Source organism: Dermochelys coriacea, chromosome 22, assembly GCF_009764565.3.
Source record: "Dermochelys coriacea isolate rDerCor1 chromosome 22, rDerCor1.pri.v4, whole genome shotgun sequence".
Lineage (NCBI taxonomy): Eukaryota > Metazoa > Chordata > Testudines > Dermochelyidae > Dermochelys > Dermochelys coriacea.
In genome coordinates, this window is record NC_050089.1 from 9,477,121 (window position 1) to 9,495,514 (window position 18,394).

Sequence of the window (18,394 nt, forward strand, 5' to 3'; positions counted from 1 at the left end):
GTGATGGCTAATCTTAAGTGATCACTCTCCTTACAATGTGTATGATAAAACCCATTGTTTCATGTTCTCTGTGTGTGTATATATATCTCCCCACTGTATTTTCCACCAAATACATCCAATGAAGTGAGCTGTAGCTCACGAAAGCTTATGCTCAAATAAATTTGTTAGTCTCTAAGGTGCCACAAGTGATATACAAGTGAGTAGATGGTATATAGTTTACACATTTAACAGGGCTGGGATAGTCACATAATTGCAGGAGGATCTGTCCTCTGGAGAACAGTTTCATAGATTCATAGATATTAAGGTCAGAAGGGACCATTATGATCATCTAGTCCGACCTCCTGCACAATGCAGGCCACAGAATCTCACCCACCCACTCCTGCGATAAACCTCTCTCCTATGTCTGAGCTATTGAAGTCCTCAAATCGTGATTTAAAGACTTCAAGAAGCAGAGAATCCTCCAGCAAGTGACCCGTGCCCCATGCTACAGAGGAAGGCGAAAAACCTCCAGAGCCTCTTCCAATCTGCCCTGGAGGAAAATTCCTTCCCGACTCCAAATATGGTGATCAGCTGAACTCTGAGCATATGAGCAAGCTTCACCAGTCAGATACCCAGAAAGAATTATCTGTAGTAACTCAGATCCCACCCCAACTAACATCCCATCACAGGCCATTGGGCCTATTTACCATGAATATTTAAAGATCAATTAATTGCCCAAATCATGTTATCCCATCATACCATCTCCTCCATAAACTTATTGAGTTTAATCTTAAAACCAGATAGGTCTTTTGCCCCCACTTTTACAGTTACACATATGTATCTAGATAGTCCTAGCATATGGAAAGGCTATTTGCAGTGATATGAACCATTACCTACTTGAGGAATTCCTAATCTATGGGAGTATAAATCTTACTGCTGACTGTAAAGGAACTGCAATATCCATTTGAGGTGTTCTTTCATTCCTGGTTACAACTAACTATCTAACCACTGTAGAAAGAGGATGGCAGTCATCAAAATCTGGTGGGTCTAGTGATTTTTTTGTAGGAGAATAGCAAACTGGATCTACTGCTTAGTCCAAAAATAGACTCCTGCATAAAATGCAGTTAAACTTGGATACCATTTTTTATATGCAGAGAGTACAGACAAGCAAACAACCTCATTGCCAGGTTTGTTTGTTTTTTTACCTCCCTTTGGACTACTTTCATTTGCCAGGTGGTTTCCCTGGGATGTTTAGTAGAACAAGATAAGGAGGCTTCTATGTTAATGTTCAGTGAAGAACATACCGATATATAATTGATAGCTGTGTTGGGTGAGATGGTTTTTCTGTGCTCTTGCCTTAGAGTATACCTATTCATATTTTGCATATGTGGCTAAGTGGATGCTCTAATTTTAGGCTTGTGGTACAATAAGTGAGTTGGAAGCTGCAAGTCAGGAAGCATTTAGATAGCAGTATGAATGTACATAGTGGTTTATAAATACAACTTCAAACTTAACACAGCAAAAGAAAGAGCTTAAAGGGGGCTGAGGAATCAGTGTAGGATGAATCCCTAAGTAGGAAAATAAAGGATGCTTGGACACTACGGTCTGATAATGGGTAGGATAAGTGACAAATTGCAACTACTGCTACTGATGGGCTAAAAGTGATAAATGGCCCTGGTCTGTGCTAGAATCCCCTCTTATTTTTGGTGTCCTCACCACTGTGTTATGCTCCCTCGTTTGTTGCAGCTTGTCCTTTAGGCCATGATCCCCCTGGGGCAGAGATGGCCATTTATGATGTTGGTGTACCTACTTCAGCCATGGTTGTAGATTAGCTGGTATACACTACACTTGGCTACTGAATAAACAGGTGGATAAGCGTATGGCTGCTGCAAGCACAAAAGTCAGCATGACTGAAAACAGAAAACCAAATACGGATGGTGGAGCTGATTCAAACCTTGTCAAAGTTTTAATTTAAAAGGGATTTTATGTATTTTCTTTTATTAAAGGGGCCATTTTTACAATAATTTTTCTTCACAGAGCATTTTGATTTGCATCAAAACACCTACATTTTTTTATGCTGAAAATCTGAAAAAAACTGAAGTAAAATTAACACCAAACATGTCACTGTTTGCCAGAAAATCTCAAATATTTCCCTACCAGCTCAACTACAGAGATAAAATTGCCAAATCAGGTTAAGAGGGTGTGATTATTTTGTAGGACCTTGAATTTAAGGTCACAAAGCCAAATCTTGGCCCTATTGAAGTTAATTGGAGATTTGCTTCTAACTTAAATAGGCCCAGGATTTCACCAGCAGGGCTTAACTCTTCTACAGGAGAAAACAAGAAGTCAGTGGTGGCTTTCAAAGGCAGTGCTGAATGGCAACAGTCGCTAACACCTTCAGAGAAACAGAGAGATTAATTTAGTTGTGCATTCGGAAGTGGAGATTTGTAAGTGATGATAGGAAAAAAAGGGGAAATTAATTTAAGAAATGCAAGACAAGCCGGAGAAAGAAGGAGCGGTACTGAGCAGACAAAGACAATGCTGAAGTCAAGGGAATCAGAGGACAGTGCAGAGGTCAGTGTTGATGACTGTGAGGAAGCAGAGAGATATTAGGAGGAAGTTCGGTTTGAGGGACACAGTTTGAAATGACAGCAGAAAATCAAGGTAGGAAATCCAGATAACGGGAGCATTGCAATTGAAGAGCTGGAATAATCACAGGTAGTCTTGAGTCTGCCTGAAGACAGAGAAGCCCACATTGTACTCCAAATTACATCCATCTAACTCCAGGAAGCATCCATTAACTTTATGGGTATATTCCTCTCTGATTCAGAGCAGTGTAACCAATCAGAACACGTCTCAAACTACCAAGAGCACAGGACAGTAATGTATCCTTCTCATCTTCTCTTGCTAATAGAGACTTGGAGGATGCAGTTACAGACTGAGGTGCAGGAGAAAATAGTAACAGAAGGGGGAAAACTGATTAATGGACTGAAATCCGATAAGACTAAAAAAGAATGAGACAAGTGCCGTTTACATGATCTAAGGGATGGTTTGTTTCAGCACAGACAGAGTGAAGCCAGGTTGGAGAAGAGGAAGATTGACAGTGCAGTCAAGCATTTCCATAATGGAATCAGGTTGGTAAGTAAATGAAGTTTCAGAGTAAGACAAGAGAGCTTGAGTCAGAAGTATCCGAGACAGGTAGCAAGTGAAAAGTTCGTGTCTGAAAAGTTCTGTCCTGACCCCCCTTTGTGTTTCTTTTTAACTGCCATTCTCAGCATAAAGAAAAGGAGTACTTGTGGCACCTTAGAGACTAACAAATTTATTAGAGCATAAGCTTTCGTGAGTTACGATGAAGTGAGCTGTAGCTCACGAAAGCTTATGCTCTAATAAATTTGTTAGTCTCTAAGGTGCCACAAGTACTCCTTTTCTTTTTGCGAATACAGACTAACACGGCTGCTACTCTGAAACCTGTGATTCTCAGCATAGAAGCCAGAAACTCACTTATGGAAGAAGGGCCCTCTTTTCATCTTATTACAACAACCTATAGTAATATCTGGCCATGGCAGACTAAAAACCTATCAATTTCAGCAGAGCTGTGTGAGTCCTGTCTTTACAAATGGAGAGTATCTAGTAAACTCTTATCAGAAATTCTATGTGCCCAAAGAAACTGAATGTGTGTGCACTGGGACCCCTTGAAGAATAGTTATACTATTCAATCTTACAGTGTTATATTGCACTTAGAAAACTTGAGATACAGCTCTCCACCCACAGAGGACAGTAGTGTTTGGCCTGTGGCCATTTCCTGAATTGAATCTGAATGTAGCTTTCATGTATCTTCAGAGTTGAGAGATAAGATTATCAATAGAGCCCTGGGCCCAGTTTTTCAGAGAGGATGTAGTCACTTTGAAAGTTTTACTGTAGACTTAATCTTTGCGGTACAGCACTGAGTGCTAAGATGCAATATTTAATGTGTTAATTGTTTTTATAGCTGCATCCACTAGCATCTCCTCACTTGACAGTCCACAGCTGAAGTACATTCACTGAAGGTAGACACCACCATATGTCTCAGACATTGACAGTTATAAAAAACCATTTATTGACAGCAAATATTAGAATAAACCAGTTACCCAATTGTGATACTCATTGTGAAGAGCCTACTAATTTACAAACAATTATATTAACTTCATTACATATCCTTCAATTGGAGAAGTGGCAGTTCTCATGAGCCACATTGGGTCACCTCTTGCCAAGTTTGCCGCCCATGTTTGCTGTGCAGTAAGTGGTTTGCTTCTCTTTCTGAGAACACTTGAATCTTGCTGAGGGTTAGTGACCAATGAGATATCTGTAAGACAGCTAAAGTGAGATACGTGATACCTTAGCTTTTTTATCATTGGAAGTGAATATCTAGTAGCAAAGGAGAAACTCTACTGAATAATAAGGATTAGGTATTCAGAGGACTGTATAACTTAGAAGAGCACTCCAGCAGAGTATTTCTATATTATTCTCCGCCTACAGGAGCTGATTGAAACATTCACCATGGGACAAGAATAAGAAGTTCCATAGATTACACATAAAACAGCCAATGAGCTGAATGCCAAGATTGCCCACAGCAGGGCGGATATTACTGGCAACCACTAAGACATGAGAGCCTTTCAAGGGATAACAAATAATAAGGCCCACAGGCACTTCTCTAATTGTTTCTTTCAATGAGTCCTTGACAGTGTAGGTTCATCCCCCCATAGGCTTAGCACATTATTGCCATTCTGATGACAAATAAGACAAAATAGTAAAGGGAGGACTTTACTTGCTTCTAGTATTACTGACTGAACACCAGGTGATGTAAACATCAAGATGTTTAGATCCATTAGATAAAATAGGACTAATTCCTAAAGTCCAGGCAATCAGAACTCAATGACAGAAAGTTGCCTCACTGCTAGAGTTATACCTTCAATGACAAGTGGACTGTGTTTTAGTTGCCTTATAAAAGAAAGGTCTGAGGACAGGGGCAAATACTTCCACTCTTCAGATCACAAGTTTGTCTCTTTAGTTAAAATAATATTAAGATGTAAGCAGTCAGGTTAATTTGTTACATTTGGAACAAGGGAAAACATCAGACACAGAGCAGAGCACACTGACATGTAGTTAATTAGACAGGCCCCCAATGCTACAAGCATACATATTAGATAGCACTGGGAACACATGGAACCTATTAAAGGTGACACCACCCATTCACTATGCACACCCCAAACCAACAATCACATACAAATACATAATATTATTGCACCATACAAGCCCTCAAATTCAACACCAGGGAAAGCATTTTTAACAGAACATAAGTTCAACAGACAATTCTTACCAACCCAGTAAAAAAAAACAAACAAAACTGCTCACTAGCCAGCACTAATGGTACATCCTGTGTTGACTCTTAAACAGCTGCATTTATCCCAGCTAGGCTGGTCTTACGTAGCAGTAGGTGATCACACAAAACTACTTCCCCATGAGAATCTGAACATTAGTTCCACTGAATCAATTTCCCCAACACCATTATTTGCTGCTAGATTATGTGAAGGATGGACATCCTTTAACTTCTTCAGAAGCACATAGGTATATCTTTTATATTCACCTAGCAAAGGTTTCACTTTATTCACTTTACTTTAAAAGTGAAAAATAAATTAAAAATAAAAACCAGTAGCCCACACTTACATACCTCATGTTCCTTAATATGTAATTTTACTTAGATCAAGCCTTGAGTTTACAACATTGGTGTGAATGTGCTCGTTTATGCAGGCTGCTGATCGCCAAAGGCTCTGATCCTGCAAAGGCTTACTCGCATGTTAAACTTTACACACTGTGGATAGGCCCCTTGCCAGCTTGCCTTTAATGAGGTTACTCAGAGGGTGTAAAATTAACTATCTGTTTATGTCTGTACATGATTAGGATCTACACTTGTGTTATAGGGTCAAACTCTTGCAAAGCCAACAGGGCGGAAGTAGAGATGTGTTGTAGGGATGATGTTATTTAACCAGTTGCCCCTGCGTTGTCCAGTAACAAGCAGTGTGATATGAAAACCCACCACCACTTCTCCTTCTCTGCTAGCTGAAAGTGTCTTGTCTTTATAGAGATTTTGTTGTGGCTGCTGATTGGATAGCTGTCCCTAGTGGGATCTGGTCACCTAGCATAGATTATTGCTGAAGATACTATCCCTGTACCACTCATACTCAAATTTCTGCTGCAGAGCATAATGTAAAGAGTACATATCTCTACTTCTTCTCTCATCACTGATTAAGTATGTGCTCATACTAAACTGTAAGCTTCTTTTGCCATCCCTCCACTCTAAAATGTGTGTCTCAGCTGGATTCTTCCATTAAGCTGTAGCTGAGCTGGTAGGGAAATGCTTATTAAAAAAAAAAAATTGGAAAGCATGCCTGTAGGAAGGATTCCAAAGTCAGAAAACAGGGTGGTTGGAAACTACTATCTGCTAGCAGCTTAGGGTAGGTAACCAACTCTGATTACAGCTCTTGATTACTAAACATCATAGTCTCTAGTAACAAAAATTTTTGTTGCCCTGTCTCTCTTTTAGGCAGTGATCTCTTTTCTAGCAGATTAAGCATATAGTAAATGCCATTCAACTAGCATAGATGAGGTAGATGTACATTTAGTCTACAACTTTAATTTGGTAGATATAAGCAGGTGGCCATTCGAAGCCCAGTGCATGAGAGAAGACCAACAATTGAGCCGTTTAGAACCTTAGCAAAACTGGGAAGAAAAATTAGGTGTTATTCAAATGGAAACTTTTGCAGCTAGGGTCCCTTTCACAAAGCATTGCGTTTCCTCTAAGCACCAACTTTAAAAACAAAAACCCACTCCACTGAAGAGTTGAGAAGATAAAGTTCAGATTTTTCTATAAGCATTTCCGTACCAGCTCAGCTACAGCTCAATGGCAAAACCCCGCTGAGAGACACATTTTAGAATGGAGGGATGGCAAAAGAAGTTGACAATTTAGTATGAGCACATATTTAGTGATGACAGAAGTAAAGATGTACTTAAGAAATGAAAGACAAGCTCCAGCAAGAAAGAATACATAGAGACCATACCAAAGTCAAGGGAGTTAGACAGTGGAGATGAAAACAGGAAAGCAGAGATACCAGGAAGGACTTTGAACTGAGCAGGAAAAAAAAAAAAAAAAAATCAAGGAAGTTCACACTGTATGAAATAAAAATGTAAGAAAAGTAGCCACCAGATTAGTAGATAATTTAAGGCCAGCTGAAGACAAGGATATCTCTATTATATTGTCGGTTGCATGAATTACATTGAAGCAAGCATGCTCTTTGTAAGGGTTTTTCCTCAGAGTTGGAGCTGCACTGAATGCCTCTGAAAGCACTGAGAGGCAATGACCGAATCGTGAAAAATAGGGAATTCTGCTGCTATTCTGTATTGAGACTGAAAATGCAATTATAGGTTGAAGTCCAGGAGAAAGCCTTATTGAGAAGTCAATAGCCTCAAGTCAGATAGAAAGATGTACCTTTTTACCTTAGTCCTGAGGTAGGGTGTTATCACATTTACCACACACCTAGAGTGAAAGCCAGGTTGGGGGGGGGGGGGAGCAGATGGCATGATCAAGGATTTCAGAGGGGGCAAACAGATTGGGGGTAAGAAAGGATGTGTGTAAGTAGATTAAGTTTTGAGATAAGGGAAGGGATGAGAAAGCTTGTCAACATTCCTTTGAAACAGCTAGTAAGAAGTTATGTGGTACTATTATCCCCTTTTGTTTTCCATTCTAGCTGCCCTTCTCAGAACTGTCATTAAGAGTTAGAGGTTCACATTTGGGGAAGGGATTCTTTACTAAAACCACCATTAACAGCACTGCTGTTAATATCCTGTAGATTATAGGCTTAGTTATTTCAGCAGAGCTGCAGGGGCTCACTATTTACATAGGGCAAGTTACTACGTTAAAGCTTTACCTAGTTAGAATGAATACAAAGAAAGATTGTGTGCATTGGATTCCCCACCCAGCATAGGCCCATTATTAACTAGTGGAATGTCACAGCTGTATGACTCAAGTGGACTCAAAGCTTAAGACTGTCAAACTGTTGAGTCCAGGAGGTCTCTGTTCATGTCCTGAACTGAGCCCTGATGGAGCTTTCTTGTATCTTGGTGTTCAGGGGTAAGATTCACTGAGCCCCACTCTTAAAAGCACTAAATCACTGCGGGTGGAGGGAAGAGACTCCCTCAAAATGGTCACCTCTGTACAGTGTGGAGAAAGTTAAGATACATGGTCTTAATTACACAAGTTGTCCATACCCATATCCAGTAGCAACTCCCTGCTCCCACCACAGCCTGTAATTAGAGTTTATTCAGTGACGGTAGACACCAGCCATAAACATTTCAGATATTTGCTTGTTGCAAGTATAAAACATTTATTGACATCCAACATTTGAATGAGTCAGTCAATGCAGGTAACTATACAAGGACTTACATAAACCATGACTGTCCTGTTATTGCATATACAGGATAGATTGCATTTTATAATTTAGTAATTATTCTCCTCTGAACAATTACATTAGTTTCTTCTGTTTTTTAAGTAGCAGCTGAGCCCTCAAAATGGACCCTGAATTGTAATTAACATGTTCCAATAAAGAAACCACCTCACAACATTTTCATTGCATTCAGGTCTGATAGCCACATCATGCAACCTAACAGGGAATCAAGTTTGTTCTTAAGAGCCACTCATTCATTGCGTATAAGGGATATCACACTAAGGCCTTAAAACCCTTAGATACCATTTTAATTACATTCAGGCATCAACATTAAACAGATAAAGATGGCTATGCACAGCAGAAGTGTGTGTATGACAGGTCAGGTACTGAGATGTGCTGTACTGTCAGCCAGTACAGCCTTAAAGATACAGGAAATGTGCACTACCAGTTGCACCAAGTCCTGTACCAGATGCATGCCATCTTACTTGCCTATTTCCCTACAGAGGACTGAAGTTTGGCTAAGAGCTGGGGATACAGCTCACCAGTACTGATGGAACCACCCAAAAGAGGTAGTTTTACTAGCATTACTCAGTCTGTCCATTTTACTCTGGCACTAGGGATCAGATAGTTGCTGGAAAGATTGAGGTGTTCTGCCACAGCTACAGTCTCAGGGGTTGGAGAAGCAGAGAGTAGAATTAGTGTTGCCAGGATCACTCTGCAGAAGGTACCTCTTCATAGAGATGGGTCTTGAAATGGAAACTGGGGTAGAGTTACATGGCATTCAGATTCAGGGGGATTCCATCTATTCACCATCCCCTTCCTGTCTGCTCTCACCACCTACAGGTGTTGAAACTTCCAGAAGTTGGGAAGGGTCAGCCTCTGGAGATTTAGTGGTTTCCTCACTGATAGCAGCCACCAACTGCTCTTCATTAGGCACCAAATCTAGCTGTTTTGGTTCAGGTTTACAGATCTCTTCCATGCCCACTGCAGGGACTCCGCCTTCTTCTTTGTCTTCCATCTCATCAGCAGGGACCTGGGAATCTTTGTCCCTCTTCTCAGTTGTGGGTCCCATCAACTCTGCAGCAGGGCAGGCCTCCTCCCTCTCTTCTGGCTTCCCTGTAGCAGCCTCTGTAGCTTCTTCAACCACATGGGCTATTGGTTTCTCATAACCCATGTTGAGCCCCTTCTTGCTCAGTTTGCCTCCCATGTTTGCAGGGGTACAGCAGCAGCCTTGAGACAGTGGTGGTTAGGGACTTGCCTCGCCAACACCAGTAACTTCAGGGCAGGGGCACAATTGATGCTAGGGAATGTTAGCAACCAGAGAAAGATCTGCAAGAAAAAGATGCAATGAGATGTAGGAAGTGTTAGATACTTGGTCATTGCAAGTGAATACTTGGCAGCGAAGAAACACTCCTCTAAACACCCAACCTACACAGTCCACTGGGGAATGCAAGAGACTAGTGCTACAATCCCACATTACTACTTTGAGCTCCATCACCATGAAATAATGGAAACATTAACCATGGGACAATAGGTATGCCATGGATTACACACAAGACAGCCAAAGAGCTGAATGCTCAGAAGAAATATAATAAGGCTGACATTGTTGGCACCCAGTATATGCCATTACAGCATTTCAAAGAAAGACAATAAAAAGAAATACATTCCCTGCTGGTTTGTTCCCCCCAGAACTCCTTGTCAATTTACAGTTTCACCATTTTGGTCATATAGCCACTTAAATAGCACGCAGATACAAACAGAGCAGAGAGGGGACTCCCTTGCCAATAATTATTAACTAAACACAGTATCTGAACAGTTTTTAGAAGACTAATTCCTAAAGGCCAGGCAATCTCAGAACTTGATGAGAAAATTCTTCTAGCCCAACCATATATTGGCCATGCAGTGGCAACAGGGATTTTTTTTTTTTTTAAAAAAGCCATGGCTGTGATCAGGACACTGGCAAAGTTAGTATTAGTTTAGCCTAAGAAAGAGTTGTGAGCAGTTCACCTTCAATTTATAGTAAGTGAGTGCCAGACATAAAGCAGAACACAGTACCATTGGTTTGAATCAATAGGCATACAATAGTATAAGCCTACATATTAATTAGTACAGGAAATATATAAAGTTTAAGAACTCCACCTATCAGTGATATATAATCCACATACACACACAATTCCCCTCCCAGAAATTAGGGTCATCCAGTTTACATCAAAACCATATCATACTTCAGTAGCAACCAAGATAATGACAAGACAGACACAATCTTATTATATATAGTCCCATAATAAAAGATCAGAGAAGCATTTTAACAGAGCAAGAAAACAGGGAGGAACTCTTACTTACAAACCAAACTCAAATCCACTTCAAACAACTCAGGAGCTGGTAGCACCACCACACCCTCTGATAGCTTCTGAGCAAATAGATAGGTCTTATATAGGGCTAGGTGGTCACACAGAACTACTTCCCCACAAATCCCTGAACACTAGTTCCACTGAATTAATTCCCCCCTCACACTACTATTGCTTATTTAAGTCTCTGAAGAACTGAACTGAATATAGCACATACAGCTATTTAAACATTCTGTGGCTAAAATCTTTTTACTCAAACTCTCTTTGTTTTGATTTGCTGTATTTTGCTTCACAGAGTTAAAAAATAAAGTAAAAATAAGGAATGGCCACATATATATTTCCGTGCCCCTTTCAACATAATTGTATATCTCAGCATCTGAGTTTACAGTATTGATTCAGGTGTACTTAATAAGGCCCCAGACTTGCAAAGACTGAAGCATATGCATGACTTAGTGCACATGAGTAGTTCCATTTTGCTCAATGGGACTATTGTGTACTTTGCAGGATTGGAGTCTAAAATTGTACTGTGCAGTCAAACTCTTGTACAGGAGGCTAGGCACATGCAGATGTGTGCCTTAAAGGTGATGTTTGTTATTGGATAATACCATGGACTATTGTTTAAAAAAAAGTTTTGGGTGAGAACCCATTCTCATTTCTCCTCACTGCCATCTGCAAATGCCTCAGCCTTGCAGAGGTTTTACTGTGGTTGCAAGTCGAATAGATGTCCCTGTTACTAGCAGATCATCTACCACTGGGCATCTCAAAAGTCATTGTGGCTGCAGCGCTTTTGCTGAGATCACTCATTTGTGGGCAGTGAGACAGAAGGAGGAGAACATATCTGGAATGTGCAAAGAGAAATCCTCCTCCTAACCAAAAACCTCCAAATGAACCTAAAAGCAGGAGTGGAAGGGCTGGTTCTGATCAGGTCCCAAAGCCAATGGCCAATGCATGTGGGATCAAATGGATCAGTTTGTTCCACCCTATCTTTATTCTCCTGATTTGGGATTCCCAAATTTTGTGATTCCCATAATAAATGAGTGGTTTTGGGACTTTCCATTTCCGTTACAACCCTCCTTGTATAATCATTTGATCTAGATCAGCTTTGGCCTTCATCTGCCAGTGCCATGCCTCTGCCGTCTTTTCAGAGGCAGCAGCTGGTCTCCATTAAAATGAAGACAATTCCCAATTTTTAGTGTGGGAAGGCACCCTAATCCTCTCCTACAGTACCTTTAGTGCCTATGTAACAATCCCAACCACAGATCATCAGCAGGGTTTGAATCCTAGCCCAGTGTTGCCAATTTTCGCAAGTCCCAGCTCTTGAAGTGAAATGATGACATGAGATTCTCAGATTTTGTGTGTGTTTGTACACCATGTGGTTGTGAAGAAAAACTTGAAGAATATGCCCCAAGTTCACCTGACCTGAAAAGCCCTGAAACCAGAAGACAAATAAAAAGTACTCAACATTTATTTTTTTTTAAATCTCATGGTGGTTTTAAAACCAATCCTATGACTTTTTACAGTCTCATGATTTTTGAATTTGTGGAATTAGCTATACTGCTGCTCGTCAGCACCAAAGCCTAGACACCTACCTCGTGTGCTCGTGCAATAACTCCATTTGCTTGCAGCTATCGTAGGGTGTTAAACTGTATCTTGATTCTCTTTGCAAGCATGTTACAGTTGCAATGAATACTACTGAGGTGGCAAAACTTACTGACCCTCCGAACTACATACGATAATTTTCAGAAGTTCGAGAGCCGGACGCACCTGTCAGGAATCGAGGCTTCAGTCCTGTAGGGCGTTCCTGCTGGGGTTCGGGGCTTCAGTCCTGCAGCAGAGTGGTGGGGTTAAGGGCTTCTGCCCTGCAGGGAAGAGGTTCTCGGGGCTTCAGCCCCACAGGAAGTATCTTCAGGGGCCTGAGGCTTCAATTGAAACCTGGAGATCCCCATCCCCACAGGGCAGAAGCCCCGAGCTCCCCACCCAGTCTGGTAGGCAGAGAATTGGGGCGTGGGGGGACTCCACAAGCTGCCCTTTAACTGTAAAAGAGTTGCATGTGGCTCGTGAGCAGCAGTTTGATGACCCCTTTAATATTAAGTCACAACAGGTTTGTAGGCTTCTTCTTCAAGTTTCTCACAAAGGCTTTTATGGATTTCTTGTGTTTTTCAATTCGTCTGAAGAATGTAAAGAACAGAGAATTAAAACTGACGAGAAGAGAGGAGATCTGTCGGTTACAAGCTGAAATCGACAACAGACTCCCCCCCCCCCGCACTCTTTCCCTTTTGACCATTATTTGCAATGAAAGAATTTGATCATTACAAATATGGGAGGGAGATGCTCAGTAGATGAGGTGACTCCTGATGAGATACCCTATTTTTTTATTGGCTGTAACCTTCATTTTATACATTACTGCTTCTGCGGCCACGAAACAATGAACGCTGAATACGAGAGACTTGGCATTTGCTTAAGGCTCTTAAATAACCCTTTTTTTGTGTGTGTGCTGAATATGGGTCACAACAAACATATACATTAGAACTAAATATCTGGATACCCAATAAAGTGCTGTATGAGTGATTTGATTACATACATTTTACTACACATATGATCATTTAGCAGGACTAGGACCGTTCTTAATTACTTGGGAAACTATGCACTAGAGGGGCAGTTGCAAATATGTATCAAGATTGCCCTAACATATGTTTGAAGAGGCAGGAACCAGTCGCATGGAGGTTGCTCAAACGTGGTGTAAGCCCAATTGCTAAGAACGCAGGAATCTTAGATTCAGTTATTTTATTCCCTAGCTGCATTTATGAATATTGTACCACAATGGAAATTGGAGGTCAGTCCCTCAACATTTGGTGATTTCAATAAACTCTAGGAAATAATACAAGCTGATGAATACTGGCTAAACTGAGAAAAGACTATGTACTGTCTACCTCTATTTGGATACAATTTATCACCTGCAGAGAGAAGCTATAAACAAGCACTAAACCCCATTGCCAGCCTTTTCTCCTCCCTTTGGACCACATTCAGTTACAGAGTGATTTCTCTGGGATTTTTGGTAGCACAAGATAAGCATGCCCCCGATGTTAATGCACTGTTAACAATGGATAGTTGGATAACTGGCAGTTCCCCAGATTTTTATATGCTCTGGCTTTACACTACCTCTTTATCTTCTGCACGTGGTGCTAAAAGCATTTAGTTCTGCTATACCGACTGTGGTAAGGATCATCTCATTTTAAGCTCCAGTTTCCTAGTACATAAAATAAGCATGACTATACAGCCTAGAATTATAAGGGCTTTTGATAGCACTATGTATTACTCCTGAGGGCATTCTGCGCCAAAAAATTAAAAATTCTGTGTACAATATTTTAAAATTCTGCACATTTTATTTGTCAATAAAGGCAGAGGCTCCAGCATGGCAGTGGGGAATACAGGCCACTGGCTGCATGAAGGTGGGAGATCAACTTGCAGCCCCTTCACCCTCCACTCCCAGGACACGGACTCAGCGGTGAAGCTGCACTCTGACCCTGACACAGCACAAGGCCTGGGCCGGCCCCAGAAACACCCTGGGGCCCTGCCACTCTGCGCCAGGTGCAGGGCAGGTAGGCAGGCTCATCCAGGCAGGATCCAAGTGTGGAGGGGCTTGGTGTGGGGGGATCCAGGTGTGGGGTGAGAGGATTCTGTGTAGGACAATCTGGGTACAGGCAGCTCAGTGGGGGTATTTGGATGCACAGAGGCGCATTGTGGAGGAGGATGGGTTCCACGTGCAGGGGCAATAGGACTTTGCAGGGGCTTCCAGATAAAGGTGGTTGGGGCTCAGTGGAAGGCTCTGGGTGTAGGGGCCTAAGCGGGGAGTGGGGTTTGGGGGAATGTGGGTCTGGGTGCAGCTAATTAGGGGTCAGTGGTCTGGATGTGGGGGCTCAGAGTGGTGCGGAGGGGTGGGGCTTGTCAGGGTTGGGGTTTAAGTGCTGGGAGCTCAGTGGGGGTGGTCTGGAGTGCAGGGGTGGGGGTCCAGAAGAAGGGGGTCTGGGCACAGGGGGGATCCAGATGCAGAGGTTGAGGTTCAGTGGGGTAGGGTTTGGGTATGGAGTGCTAGGTTAGTTCTGGATGTACCGAGAAAGTCTTGGCAGGGGTGTCTGGGTATGGGAGGTCCAGATGCACAGGGGTTGGGTGGATGGGGAGCATCTCCCTGTACAGTGACCCTTCCCCCCACATCTGAGGAGCGATGGGGACAAGAAGCAGGCGAGTATGCTGAGCTTCCTGCAGCTGGGGGAAGTTTCTGGGGGTGGGTCTGACACAGCCCCAGAAACTACTTGCAGGGGAAGAGGAAGTCCCATGCTCTCCTGCCTCCAGGCCAGACGGGACTAGCACATGATCCTGGCCTAGGGTAGGAGTCACTTGCTGGAGTATCCCCAGCCCCGTGGTTATTTCTCTCTCCCTGGCTGCTCCAGGTGCCTGAAATGATTTACCTGCATTGCTCGGGAGTGGTGTATGACTGCTCTTGCAGCGTCCCTTTGGTTCCCTGTCAGAAAGTCATTTTTCTGCAGGGAAGCAAAGAAATCTGCAGGGGACATGAATTCTGTGCACACGCAGTGGTGCAGAATTCCCCCAGGAGTATATGTATATATACACACACACACTGATTTTTAATGGAGCAATGGCCATTCCCTAAAGACATAGGGCCAGCTTTTCAAAAGTTATTTAGGAATATAAAGATGCAGGTAGGTGCTTTTGAAAGTCTCATTATGTGCCCCTCAACATTTTTGGACACCTTAATACCTCTGAAAATCCAGCCCCTAGAGTCTGATATGAATAGGGCAATTCAAGCCTAGGAGGGTGAGAAAGGCATTGTAGGCGAGATCTCTAGAATTGCAGCATAGGATAAGTGACAAGAGATGAGTATTCCACACATTAATGTCAACATGATTGAAGGTACAAAACCCAAACTTAGCACAGATTGGAATAAAGGGAATGAGACTATTTAAAGCCTTGCTGTTAATTCAAGAAGCTTGATTTATTTTAGTAAGACAGGAAGCCAGCACTATTAGGTAAGACTAGAAAACAAAGATATTTCAAGGGTACCATCTGAAATGGGATGTTAGGAAGAAAAGATTGTAGTAATCACATCCTGAGTGCAACAGCATGGAGTGTGTTTCCATACTGAAGGATAGATGTAGAGGACTACTTACAGTTAAAAAATACGTGTTTGCAGGATCAGGAGCCATTATGTTGTACATGTTTAGGGTGACCAGATGTCCCAATTTTATATAGACAGTCCTGATATTTGGGGCTTTTTCTTATATAGGCGCCTATTACCCCCAATCCCATCCCGATTGTTCACATTTGCTATCTGGTCACCCTATACGTGTTTAACCCTTTATATGGTTATTTCTCAAGGCTAGGAGTGCCTACTCACTGTTGCAGACTCCATGCATTAAGAGCAATTGTAAATATGTAGCAATAGTGTCCTAATCTTGTCTCATAGGCTATAGCCACACTATGAGCTAGAGGTGTGATTCCTCTGCTGATGTACACATACTCATACTAGCTCAATGACAGCCATGGTGAGCATAAATAGTACATAGCTGTGGTTGCAAAAGTAGTAGCAGCAGAAGCATGGCTTACCTGCACCAAGTATAATTCCAGGTGGTGTGTACTCGGCCCACCTGAGTGTCATGAGCTGTGCATCTGCAGCTACGCTACTATTTATACTCATACTAACTTGATGAGAGCTACTCACAGGAGAATCACACACTTAACTCATAGTGGAGATTTAGCTTTAGTGTGAAGTTTACAGTAATAGGAGCTATTACCATTAAAACGCTTCTTAGCCCGGTATGAGCCTCTGGAACCAGTTATGGCAAGTTTCTCTTGAAGTAGCTATGAGTATTGTTACCAGCAAAAAGAAAGCTAAAACCTATTCCTCAAAGCTTTCAGTGGTTCATAAAGAGGAAGCAAGTTACCCTCCAGGCAGATTTTGGTTAATTTGAAGGGGGAGGGACTGCTGTATTCAGCCTATTTCAACACCAATGTCATTTCTCAAATCCAGACAGAAGGATAAGCAACTTACACCATCCCCACCTTCTCTTTGGATTTCTCCCAGTGGTTCCTTGGGATTCTTAGCAGACCAGATAATCATGCCTATAAGTTGTTAGTAGCACATAGCTGTAGAGCGGAGAACTTGTACGTTGCCTCAGGTTATTTCCCTCCACGCTATGCTTTATGCTATCTGCTCAGGTTTTTGTAGAAAGGCAGGCAGCCAGATAGGAGGTTAAAGGTTGTATGAAATAGCAGAACAGGAAAACAACCCCATCACAGCCATTTAGAGAGTAAAATCACCTTACAGGGCTGACTATTAAGGTTCAGAGAAGGGCTTGGGAGCAGAACTGGTCAGGAATATTTTGACAAAAACATGTTGGTTGAAAAAGGCCATTTCACTGACACTTTATTTGGAAGAGGACCAATTTCAACAAAAGCTTTAGGGAAGAAAGGTTTCCCACCTCTGAGCTGACATTTCCTGGTAAAAACCAGAGACTTTCCTATTCCAGGATAGCCAATAGCCTGGGCACTTAGCTAGGATATGAGAAACCCAGATTCAAATACTTGCTGCACTTGTTTTAGGACTTGAACACGAGGCTCCCACATCCCTGCCGAGGGCCCTACCCATCTGAGCATCGGCTGCGATAGGGTAGACCTCTTTGTCCCCCCCCCCCACCCCACCAAAAGGGGAGGGGGGAAACTGTTTGTCACAGTTCAGGCCAGGAAATGTTTCCTGCCCAGTTCTACTTGTCAGACATAACAGGATGGATTTTAAATTATCAGAGGAACGAGGAGGCAGAAGTTCACCAGTGTACAAGAAACTGGATCTAGGTCAGACAGCCATAGCTGCATTGGAGCAGCCATCTTCTGGGCAGAAAGGCTCTTTAGGGCCTTGAGTAGTTGATGGACACAGGGAAAACAAAAACAAAAACCAACACACACTCACTAACTTTAAGTACCTAAGTGGGCTACTTCAGTTACAGCAGCAACAATATTATTGCTGCTTTAGGCTCAGAATAGTAATGTAAATCTGACACGACAGGTTAGAGTTGTTTTGATTGAGCTCCTTATGAATGAGGCCTGCTCTACAGTTTTTGTACTACTAACTATAGCTCATTGTCCTTGCCAGGAAGGTGTAAGCTATACTAGGGTAACCACAACCACACTGGAGAGCTGAGCTATTACACTGTTTTAATTACACTGGTATAATTAATCAGTACAACCTTTGTTTTGTTTTGTTTTGTTTTTATTAATATAAGCCTTGAAGCATTTGGCAAAACTCCAGTCTTGATTGAGGCAGGAATTCTCAGAGTAGCCTTAGGGCATTTGTTAATGGAAGCTGGCTGTCCAACGCCCTTGGGCTGCTTTGAGAGTCCCAGCCTTTGCTACCAAGGAGCACCCAGGCCCCCTTCTAGTTTGGATTCTGAAATAGTACAAGTTGAATTCTCCATAGTCTGCTTAACATGCAGCAAAGCCTCCCTGTTCACGCAAAGGGCAATAGTTAGGTAGAAAACAGAAGGGCAGACAAGATGAGCAATGTGCAGAGATACTGAG

At 42.2% G+C, this 18,394-nt stretch overlaps 1 long non-coding RNA gene across 1 annotated transcript; it reads right to left on the minus strand.

The window, feature by feature from the left end:
* Positions 1–8,376: 8,376 nt before the first annotated feature.
* Positions 8,377–10,918, minus strand: LOC119846690. Its single transcript, XR_006276666.1, has 2 exons — positions 10,796–10,918; positions 8,377–9,785 (listed from the first exon to the last, which is right to left on the minus strand). It is a non-coding gene; the product is annotated as an uncharacterized LOC119846690 (long non-coding RNA).
* Between the last annotated feature and the right edge of the window lie 7,476 nt (positions 10,919–18,394).